Below are 11,747 nucleotides of genomic sequence, written 5' to 3'. Positions count from 1 at the left end.
AGCTTGAGGCTCTGTCTCAAAAAAAAAAAAAAAAAATTCATTCGGGCGGCGCCTGTGGCTCAAAGGAGTAGGGCCCCAGCCAAAAAACTAAAATAAAACTTGTTCAGTGGCTTCCAAGTTCTGTAGAAAAGAATTACAATAACTGTCCTGTCTTAGAGGGCCCTGCAGGTAACTCCTATTATTTATTTAGTGCCCTCCGTCTCTCTGCCTTCCAGTCACACTGGTGTTCTTTCTGTTTCCATCTCCTGCTTTTTGTTCTGCCACTTTCTCAGATCTGGGTGCTTGGACCAAATCTTCATGTGTATAGACTCCTAATTGTCTGGCAGGCCATACTTCCAGTGTCGGCTTCCGGGGAGGCCTCTCCCAACAGCACAAAATAGCACTTCTTACTGTATCTGTCTGTACTGGAAAGTCTCTCCTCTGCTTGATGACTTCATTTTCTCTCTTTCCCTCCACTAGGATAAATATGTCCTAATAGCAACAATCTGGTCTGTACTGGCCATTGCTATGCCACCAGAAGTAGGGTGTGATTAGGTTTGGTTATTCTATTACGTAAAAGACTCAAAACATCACTGATTGTAGAAAAATGTATGTTTGTATTAGTATAAGTGAAAGGGTGGTGAAATGGTGATATGAAAGCCACATGATCTGACTAGGAATGCAGGCTCCAATCTGTCTGCTCCACTATCCTAGCATACAACCTCTGACTTCAAGGTCACACTATGGTTCACAAAGCTGTTGTAGCAGCTTGCATTTTGCTGGCTGGAATCAGTCACATGGCCAGGCCTTACTGCGAAGGAGGGTGGAAAATGTAGTATCTATTCTGTGTGGTATGGCAATGCACCAGAATCTAAGATCAAGGTGCTTTGCTAGGGAAGGAGATAATGGGCACTGGACGGCAGCATCTTCCACAGGACACAGGGTTGAATAGATTCTGACAATTATTTGAGCAATCGAAGGCTCCTTTTTGGACTTTATATTATTTCTTTAGACTAAGTAGTTGCAAGATGGTGGCCTAAAACTTCTTGTTAATATCCGAGAAACGATAACGAGGGAGACAAAGTCACTTCTGTTTGTTTTCTCAATACAGAGAGGGGGCATCTTTTCTATACACTCCAGAAAATGTTTCCTTCTATGTCATTAATCATAAATGATCAATAACTATGTCCAAGGGAAGGGATTAGCCTGGGAGTAAATCATGTGCACATTTATGGAACTGGAAGTTCAGTCGAAAGCAAATGGACTATGTGTGAGAGCTGTGGATACTTGATTGACAATCAGAATAACTACAAAGTGTAGGGGGAGGGGAAGTTGGGAAGATTATTTTGGGGATTGCACATGTTTGTGAAATCAAATCATATAACATGTTGAGTAAAAAGAGTGTTATCTCCGTCAGTGAGATTGGGGAGAGAAGACTCCAGGCATCTCTGGCTGGTGGGATCATCCTGGAAACATCCTCTGGGGACACAGGGAGACAGCCAGAGATTTCTGGACCCCACGAGGAGGACAAAAGCAGTGGAGAACTGGCAAGTGGGACTCATCAAAACCTTAGGCCAGAGGCACAGTAACTTAAAGAGCAAGAGGAAGTAAAAGGAAAATTAGGGCAAGGAAACAGATAAAAGAAAACATTCATGAGGAAAAATGAGCAGAAAAATCCTGGCAACATGAAAAAACAGTCCAGAGAACCCTCCCTCCACCCCCAAGAGACCATGATGATTGTAGATTGTAGTGATTGTAGATGATTCCATCTATAAAGAAATGTTAGAAATGACAAGGGGAATTTAAAATTCAGATGATGAAAACAATGAAGGAAATTGCTGAGAAAGTGGAAAATAACCAAAAGGAAATCCAAAAATAGAATCGAATAAGAGACGAACAATATGAAGAAAATAGAAAGGATATAGCAGAACTGAGGGAATTGAAGCAGTCAATTAGGGAACTTAAAGTTGCAATAGAAAGTATCAACAACAGATTAGACCATACAGAAGAAAGAATCTCAGAGGTAGAGGACAAAGCCCCAAAGATAACTCAGATAGTTAAGGAGGCAGAAAAGAAGAGAGAGAAAGAAGAATGTTCATTAACAGAATTATGGGACTTTATGAAATGTTCAAACATACGAGTTACAGGTATCCCAGAGGGGAAGAAGAATTCTCCAGAGAAATGGAAGCCATTCTAGAGAATATTATAAATAAAAATTTCCCAAATATCACCAAAGATTCAGACACACTCCTTTCAGAGTAATATCGGTCCCCTGGTCACCTCAACTCAAATAGAGCTTCTCTAAGACACATTATAATGAACCTGTCCAAAGTCAAGACAAAAGAAAAGATTTTGCAAGCTGCCAGGAGTAAGCGCCAATTAACCTACAGGGGAAAATCCACCAGGTGACTGCAGACCTCTTTAATGAAACTTTTTAAATCAGAAGACAATGGTCCTCTATCTTTAATCTACTTACACAGAACAATTTCCAGCCCAGAATTATATATTCCACTAAGCTGAGCTTTAAAATTGATGGAGAAATCAAATCTTTTACTGATATGCAAACATTGAGGAAATTTGCCACAACAAGACTAGCTCTATGGGAAATACTTCAACCTGTTCTACACACTGACCATCACAATGGTTCACCAGCAAAGTAAGTACCCAGAAATTAAAGGACAGAACCAGCTTCCACAATGATATAAAAGACAAAACTAAGCAATGGACTTTTACAAAATAAGCTGAATAGAATGCTACCAAACTTATTAATTATCTCAATAAATGTCAAGGGCCTGAATTCCCCACTGAAGAGGCATAGATTGGCTGATTGGATTAAAAAGCACAAGCCATCTATTTGCTGTCTGCAGGAAACACATCTAGTTTTAAAAGACAAATTAAAACTCATAGTTAAGGGTTAGCAGTCAATTTTTCAGGCAAACAGAATTCAGAAGAAAAGAGGGGTTGCAATCTTATTTTCAGATACATATGGATTTAAAGCCATCAAAGTCAAAAAAGACAATTATGGTCACTTCATATTGGTCAAGGGAAAATTACAACAAGAAGATATTTCAATTTTAAATATTTATGCACTCAATTTAAATGCTCTGAGGTTCTTAAAACAGACCCTACTTAGCCTGAGCAATATGATATCCTACAACACCACAATAACAGTGAACTTTAACACTCCTCTCACAGAGTTGGACAGATACTCTAAACAGAAATTAAACAAAGATATAAGGGACTTAAATGAGACCCTAGAACAACTGTGTTTGATAGACGTATATAAAACACTCCATCCCAAAGTTAAAGAATATACATTCTTCTCATCGCCCTGGAACATTCTCCAAAATTGATCATATCCTAAGACACAAAATAAACCTCAACAGAGTCAAAAGAATTGAAATTTTACCTTGTATCTTCTCAGACCACAGGGCACAAAAGGTGGAACTCAACTCCAACAAAAATGTTCAACCCTGCACAAAGGCATGGAAATTAAACAACCTTATGCTGAATGACAGTTGGGTGCAGGAAGAAATAAAAGAGGAAATCATTAACTTCCTTAAGCATAACAACAATGAAGACACTAGCTACCAAAACTTGTGGGATACTGCAAAAGCCGTTCTGAGAGGAAAATTTATTGCTTTAGATGCCGACATTCCAAAAACAGAAAGAGAGCGCATCAACACACTCACAAGCCATCTTACGGAGTTGGAAAAAGAAGAACAATCTAAGAGTGTTATCTCCCAATTTTCTTCAATTGCTTTTCTTTCTCTCCCCTCCCTCCTTTCTTCCCTCTCTGTCTCTCTTTCTTTCTCTTCTCTTTATTAAGTAAAACCAATACAAGTTTAAGAACTCTCCCGTCCAATACAGGAGTCATCATTAGCCACTTGTGACTATTAAGCATTTGAAAGGTAGCTAGTCTGAATTGAGATGTGCTGTTAGTGTAAAATATACACTTGAATGGAAAGACTTAGCATGAAAAAGATCATGTAAATACATTCTTAATAAATTTTATATTGAGTATGTGTTAAAATGGTAATATTTTAGATATACTTGGTTAAATAAAATATATTATTACACTGAATATGTTATTAGAATTATTAAATTAAATAATAACCCTTTACCCTTTGTACTCTATGGATTCTAGAAGATTACCAATTACACATGTGGTTTGCATTATATGTAAGTTGGATAGCAATAATCAAAAAAGGTTTTGATCACCTTTGTTACCTTCCATGAGCTCTCTACATTGACTCCTCTACCTTCAAACAAAACTAAACTACTTGCAACTGAAATGCTCTAATTCTGCACCTGAGCCCCCTTCCCCTGCCCTATCCATTCATCAAACACTTGCTCCAATGCCACCACTTCCACAAAGGCTTCCCATGATACCTTCCCAAGAAGAAGTCCTATCTTCTCCATTTCAAATGCCATGCCATACAACTTTACCATGTGGTTTTATAACAGAAAACACCTCTTTCTATACCACATTTATTAGAACGAATTGTTTGTATGTTTTAACACCTCTATAGTCCTTATGCTTTCTTTTCTGGGGAGAGGTGATGCTTCTGAATCTTACTATCTTCCCTTGGCTGTGATAGGAGTTTAACCAATATTCATGGAGAGAGCCTATACAGTGTCGCTGTGAGAAACAGGATTGATAGATATTTAGGCCTCGTCTGGAAGAAAGTCTTGAGAAATTAACAGAATGAATTTAAGAGAAAGAGCAAGTGTCAAAGGGCTTTTGAAAGTGATAAAACACTAACTGTGTGGCATAAAGAAAAAGAATACTTCCCATGAAAGCCAAAAGTTTGTTGTTGACCATCCACATCATTCCATTTCGATCCAGCAGCTTTTTAGCAAATGCTTTATTTTCAGTACACACATGAAGTGAAATGGTTGAAGGGAAGAAGACTCAGAATTGGCCTTGTTATAAAAATTTGAAAAATTACTGCTGAGTGTCTCGAAGCAATTGAGTCTAAAATACTAGGAAAATGTTCACGACCTTTCCATGTTCTGAGGTCCCTTGGGAGCAGAATAAAGAAAATCCATCCAGAACTTCTCCTTAGGGTCAACCTCCCCTCATTTGTGAACCAGTAATGCTTCCTGAAGCCTGAATGGGCTTCTCGAGCTGACTCCCTGGTAGAATTATTAGTCTGTAAGAGTCTACCAGAGAGCCTTCTAGCAATTCTAAGTTTTTCTGCACTTAGCTGGCCAAGGACCTCAAGGCTATTAATTATAAATAGAGCCTGTGTATGATAATCTAATTCAAGGTCAAGCTGCAAACTATCATCTATCAGGCCACAGTTGCCAGGAAAAAGTTCATGAGCATTAGAAAAGGCTGAATCTTCCTGAACACTTAAATTGCAAACCAATAGTTACAGAATATTATTCTTCAGTTTTTCCTCAGAAGACTTTGTGTACATTAAGGTCAAAGCTATTATGTTCAATAGATTCAACATGTACTTTTTTGCAAGACCCTTAATACCACAGTTGAAATTAATTTATGCCATTTTTTTGGAACTATGTTTTGACATAGTTGTATTGTAAGATAAAAATAAATTTAAAAATGAAACAGCAATTGACAAAGGACATAAGGCCAAATAAGTCAACTGTAATATGAAGTTTCACTGAGTAAAGCACACATCCTGTAAAAGCCTGTATACAGTACAAATAAGAGTCAGAGCCCATACCTTCTACAACTTGGTGAAGAGTGGATTCAACTGGTCAAGTTACAGAGAGTAAACTAATATTGTGTAGCACAGTCCAAGGGGTCAGGATACAACTTAGAGGTGATCAATATATGGAGGTCAAACTTCTATTGAGTATATGTGGTACATATCCAGTCTATGAACATTAGATCAACTTAAGTAGGTGGTCAATGCAGGGAAGTATTCAACTATCTCCATAGTTCTACTAAACTTTCTAGATGTGGGCTACATAGTTCAAAAATACACTGCATTTCTAGTAATCAGTCGTAAAATTGATAATGCGGATTTATAAGAAGTGGGCTTTTTTTTCGAATCCATCTATCAATCTGATCTAGTTTCTCTCACCTTAATTTGTCCATTTGGGGGTATATTTGTTCCCTGGAGAGGATAGCTACAGGGAAGACATCTTTTTTCCCTGCATAAACTTCTATCTGCTTTATTAAGTCCAGAAGATATTCATTACAATCACTGGAAAAAGTCGCTGAAAGTGAATCCCTTCAGAACATATCAAATTTTCACGGTCAATATTACAAAGTGATAATAACAAAAACAAACATTGGGATGTTCGTAAAGCATAAATATGCTCATAATAAATATATTTATGTTGTATTTAGCAATTTTGTTTATAACCTAACTATACATCAATTCTTAGAATCACTGTAGCCTGAATCAAATAATGACTTTTCCAACACAAAATTAAGAGAGGGCAGAATGTCATCCTGTTAAGATTTGGTATGATATGAGTAAATTCAACAACATTACTTACAGAAACCAGGAAAGCATATCTTGCTAAATTTGAAATGTTAGTTCCTAATTGATTTGGATTAAAATTTAATTTTAAGGTGTATATTTGATCTGAGCCATAATCAGTGAGAGACTCATAAAAAGCTTTGATTGGACTGGTGGGGATAAAAACGCAAGTGCAAAGTATGCAGCGTAGTGCAGACTAGTTTGGGAAAACTAGTTTATTGGAAAAGTTTTCCCTTTGAAAGCAACCTTTGGTTCTCCATCAACATCACAGCTTGGGTATTGAGCAAATATTTGAGTAATTAGTATGTCCTTCTATTAGCTAGTCAATTAACTTTATTTGTCACTTCGTCGTAGATTTTGCTTTTCTGTGCTAGAATTCTGCTTTTAATTCCACATTCAGTGATTGAGGTAACTACAATCATGTTAGCCCACAGCTGCATGTTAGCTGCTGGAATCGAACTCAGAATTTTCCCTATTCTTACCCGCTTGGTAACATTCTGTAACTTTCTATTGATTAAACAACTTTCTTTGATAGGCACTGGCTCTTATAATGTACTGGATTCTAACCTATGCAGCAGGTCAGAATTTCAGACAAGGTAGTTAGGTCCAGACAATGTGTATATACCTCCTCTGAAACTTAATCTGTCCTATGTAGTATGAGCTTCAATTCTGCATCCATGTTCTTGGGACTTAAATAACCTCTTAGTGTGGGCAGATCATCCATCATTCCTCATCATGGAAGGGAAGATCACGATAAATCCAACTCCCTCTCAGCTGCTTCTGTGTTCCTGGGCACATGAGAAAGATTCTATTGTTGTGGGAAACTCACTGAGGGTGCCTAAGCACATTACCCCTCTCAGTGCTAGCACCCCTGGCCCCTGCTCTGGAAACTAAGAACTTTGTGATGCTGGTTTATGCCTTCTGCCCGGCCTCAGTACCAGCTACCCTGCTATTTCTGTGATACAGTATCTGTATCCTTCTGCAGAGCAAGAGAACCACAGGAGCTGGTTATTTTTTCCTGGACTCTCTTCAGAGATGTGGCATATGGGATGTCCCTTCTGTTCTTATATCCCAAATATATCTGGGGAACTGTATTATCCTGCCATCCTGGAAAACATGATTTAGTATTGCTGTGAGTAAACAACCTGGGAAAAACCTAAATTCCTGAATGTAGATGTTTGGGGGAAGAAATCTAAGCAGTCCACGATCCTAAATCAAATGCCAGCAGACAGTATCAACTAGAGGAATGGAGTTGCGAAGTAAGAATCAGGGTCACCTGTAGGAAGAGGAAGCTCATTTGCGTATACCTGAGCTTTTGTCCTGAAATTTTTACCTTTTAAAACTATATATCCGATGAGGTCATTTCTTGTTCTCAGACCTCTGATGACCTCCTACCGAATAGAGAATAAAGTGGATCCTCCTCATGCTTGTCCTCAAAGCTCTCCCCCCTTGGGCTCCAGGTTTCATTTCCTGCCCACCTTCTCTCTACAGACACAACAGCCTGTTTGCCAATTTGCAAACATTTACAGATGTGGACTGTATTTCAAGGACAGAGCATTGATAGAAAAGGGAAAACCAGGGACTAAACCCTGACCGAGAGTCCAGGTTCTAGGTGGAATGACGGGGCTGCCAGGTCTCATGGTGCAACCCTGTGAGTGGGACTTGTGCTTTTTCTTGTTTACTAAGGACTTCCCCAGTATCTACGCCAGTGATCTTCAACAGGTGTGCTGTGGCACACTGGTGTCCTGTGAGAGGATCATAGGCATGCTGTGAAAATTTTTAAAGAATGTTAATAAAACTACTTTTAAAAGAAGTTCAAAGCACAGTAAGTATATTCTTTCTTTTTCTCTCTCTCTTTTTTTTTGGTCAACATAATTTAAGGGTGCCGTGGACATTTAACTATAGGTTCCAGTGCTGTGAGATAAAAAAATGTTGAAAAACCCTGGCACCTATGAGTGGCCCATGGATATACTCAATGTTTTTTGGAAACTTAAGTCTCCACAACTCCTACAGCTCTGATTCTGTGTGCTTCTGGCAATCTTTTAATTATTATATAATTAGTTATTCATATGCAGCTTTGACAACAGGGAGTGAATATACTTATCGGTGAATGGATTATGCACTAATAAAGTATCACTCTAACTTTTGATTTTTATTTAAATGGAGCTCATCTTCTAAACACTGATGGTCCTTGAAAGCACTCATATTCAAATTAGCAGAAGCATCCTAGGAAGCTCAGAGTGAGGCCATGTGACTACCAAGGTTCCACGCACCCTGAGAATCTGTCTGAGAACCTGGGTGGTCTTTGCTAGATGGCACTTCCCCAAGCTAGAAACACACTGACTATGAGAAAATGTTTTGTTTTCATCACCTTCTTCCATATGCCAGCCCCTCTAAGGAGTCTTCCCAAGGTTCCCCTCCTCTCCCTTCAGATTAAATAGGAAGCTTCCATGATGTCAAAGGATTAAAATCTAGAGGGTTTGCTTCCTCATTGTTAACAGTGAAAATTAATACCTTCTTTGGGGAAGTGTGGTTAATATTAGTGATAATGGAATGTAAAATCCCAAATGCACATCAAGAAAAGTTGGTGCTCAGTAAATGGTAGCTATCACAAGGAACATTTCATCAAAGTGCTAATATTTCTTTTTTTTTTTTTTTGAGACGGAGCCTCAAGCTGTCCCCCTGGGTAGAGTGCCATGGCATCACGCTCACAGCAACCTCCAACTCCTGGGCTCAAGCGAGTCTCCTGCCTCAGCCTCCCAAGCAGCTGGGACTACAGGTGCCCGCCACAACGCCTGGCCATTTTTTGGTTGCAGCCATCATTGTTGTTTGGCGGGCCTGGGCTGGGGATTTGAACCCGCCACCTTAGGTGTATGTGGCTGGCGCCTTAGCTGCTTGAGCCATAGGTGCCAAGCCAAAGTGCTAATATTTCTAACGCTGAACTTCATTTCAATTCATTTGAACAAGCATATTTTCAGATAAAGTTCTTAAATAATTAACATTTGGCCTCTTGTGCCTCAGTTTCTTCATCTAGAAAATAAAGATAAAAATATTACCTACCTCACGGAGTGTGAAATTTAATTTATTTTATACATAAGGCATGGGTAGAACAACGCTCATATAATTGTCACCTTTCGGTGGATACTAGCCATTACTATGTGTAAGGCTAGGAGGGTTTAGAGAAGAGTCTTGTGAGCAGAGGTAATGATAGTGTAGTAAGATCAGCAACCCCAGCGATGTGGGAAAGAACCAGAAATAACCCAAGGAAACTTTTTAGGGCTTGTTGGAGAGACTTCCTGGGGGAGGCAGGATGCAAACTTGTTTCTGAAACCTGATTAAGATTCACCAGTCAGACAAGGGCTTGGAATTAGGAGATGAGACAATCAACTTAAGATACAGAGAGTCCCAAAGAGCACTGTGTGTTTGGAGACCTAAAGCTCCCAGCGGCTATTGCTGGAGTGTGAACTGAGGTTGAGGGAGAGGACAATGAGGTTAGTGTCCAGGAAGGACACAGAAGTGACCCATATCTTGCGTGGGTGTTATTCTCAGACCTTAACTTTATGATTCCTAGACCTCTACTGGGCTTAAGAAATTAGCTTTAGGGAGATCAAAAACACCCAGAAAGTGTTTATAAATCTTGTGTTGTAGATGAATTTTAAGGGGGCAGATGTTCTCAGCCTGTTTTCAGACTTTCAGGAGGATCTGTGTCCTCTATAAAAGGAAAGGCCACTCCTCATTATCCAGGATGCCATTAATGACTTCAAATAGGATGAGATGTGGCTTTAGAGAGGCCTCTCGAGTGCAGTGGTTCTCAACCTTCCTAATACCGCGACGTATTTCCATGTATTTTCATTGTTACAAAGGGGTTGTGACCTACAGGTTGAGCACGGCTGCTCTAGTGGCAGTGGGAAGGAAGGCTGACTGCTGGCTGAACGAGACTTGGAACAAGGAAGGAGGAAGGAGTCTTTGCAAAAGGTTGAGGCAGAGTAAGGGCTTGAGGGAGGAGGGAGTGAACGCTGTCCATGGAGGATGTGTGGAGTGTATAATCTGTGCCTGGCACTGTGCTCGCTGATAGGAACAGAAAATCCAGCCCTTCCAGCTTTGGCTCTAGCAGAGGGATGAGACTGGGACATTGTTTAATCATGACTGTGTAAGTGCTATGCCTCCCCCTTAAAGTTTCCAGAGTTCAAGGACCATGTTTTATTCATCTCTTTCTCTTTTAACTTGCCCACGACAAGGACTCAATTGATGCCTATATAATGGAATAAATATCTTAATTATCCCTTGCCTGGTGACCTTGGCTTCTGGGCTCCTGCTAATGCTTGTCTTCTTATCCTTTAATGACAAGGTCCTGCTCAGAGATGAATGCTCTGCTAACCTAAAGTTTGCAAGTCACAAAGTAATAAATTCATTTATTCAGATTCTTTTGTGGAACCACTTCAGCATCTGGGTACGTGACTCCATCTGCTTGCCTCCGATTCTACACACTTTTAGTCATCACATTGTACCTTTGGTAAGTATTTTCTTTTTAACTCAACAAAAAGTGGCAGCACTTGTTTGTCACGTCTTTCCTTTGGTTTTTCCCCTGTCCCTTCGTTCAGGAAATATATTCAGTGCCTGCCCTGTGTCAGCACTGTGCTGGATTCAGGGGGGAAAGAAGATAAATGAGACCTCAGTCCTACCCACAGGCAGTCTGCAGCTTAGCTGGGGATGACAAATACACATGTGGACAAGTAATTACGATCAAAAGAGTGGCTATGCAGACAGAGGAAGAGAAGGGTGACTCCTTTCACCTTGGGAAAAAATTCCAGGGACACAAAGCTGAATTAGACAATACCTCACCTTCAAAGAGCTCACAAGATGAATGATTTCTGCCTCTGAGAGAGGCAGGGAATACTTAAGGAAAGAAAGATGTCTCAGTAGACACTTAGAAATACTAACGCAGAATTAAGGAGAAAGTCATGATTGAAACTACCATAGAAATGGATCAAATAATATACTACCGAAAGAAGCTAGTATCTGAATGCAATGCCAACATTTTTAAAAACCAATTTTTTAAAGGATCAGTGGGTTTCCTCCTTAGAATTAATGTAGGATAATTCTGTATGAAGTATTGTTTGCTTAATTATTTTTAATTCAGCATTGTGGAAACTAAGGTTTCTTCCTGCAAAGGGCTGTGCAGTATTCACAGTTCAGCCGGCTCCCCTTACTTTCCTCTGGCATCTCCGTGACTGGCAGCAGCCTGTCCATCCCATTTCACCTGGGCCTTGGGTCACTTCAAAGACATTTCTTATTTTTTTTTTTTTG

The 11,747-nt window shown here is 39.6% G+C and overlaps 1 protein-coding gene across 2 annotated transcripts in view; it reads right to left on the bottom strand.

The window, feature by feature from the left end:
* ADGRB3 (adhesion G protein-coupled receptor B3) overlaps positions 1-11,747 on the bottom strand; it is a 734,763-nt gene that overhangs the window by 215,377 nt on the left and 507,639 nt on the right. The gene's annotated exons all lie outside the window — the stretch shown is intronic.

The sequence above is a fragment of the Otolemur garnettii genome, unplaced genomic scaffold (assembly GCF_000181295.1).
Source record: "Otolemur garnettii isolate 467f Iridium unplaced genomic scaffold, OtoGar3 scaffold00035, whole genome shotgun sequence".
Lineage (NCBI taxonomy): Eukaryota > Metazoa > Chordata > Mammalia > Primates > Galagidae > Otolemur > Otolemur garnettii.
Note: the sequence above shows the minus strand (reverse complement) of the source record. Positions and strands in the feature narration are given on the sequence as shown.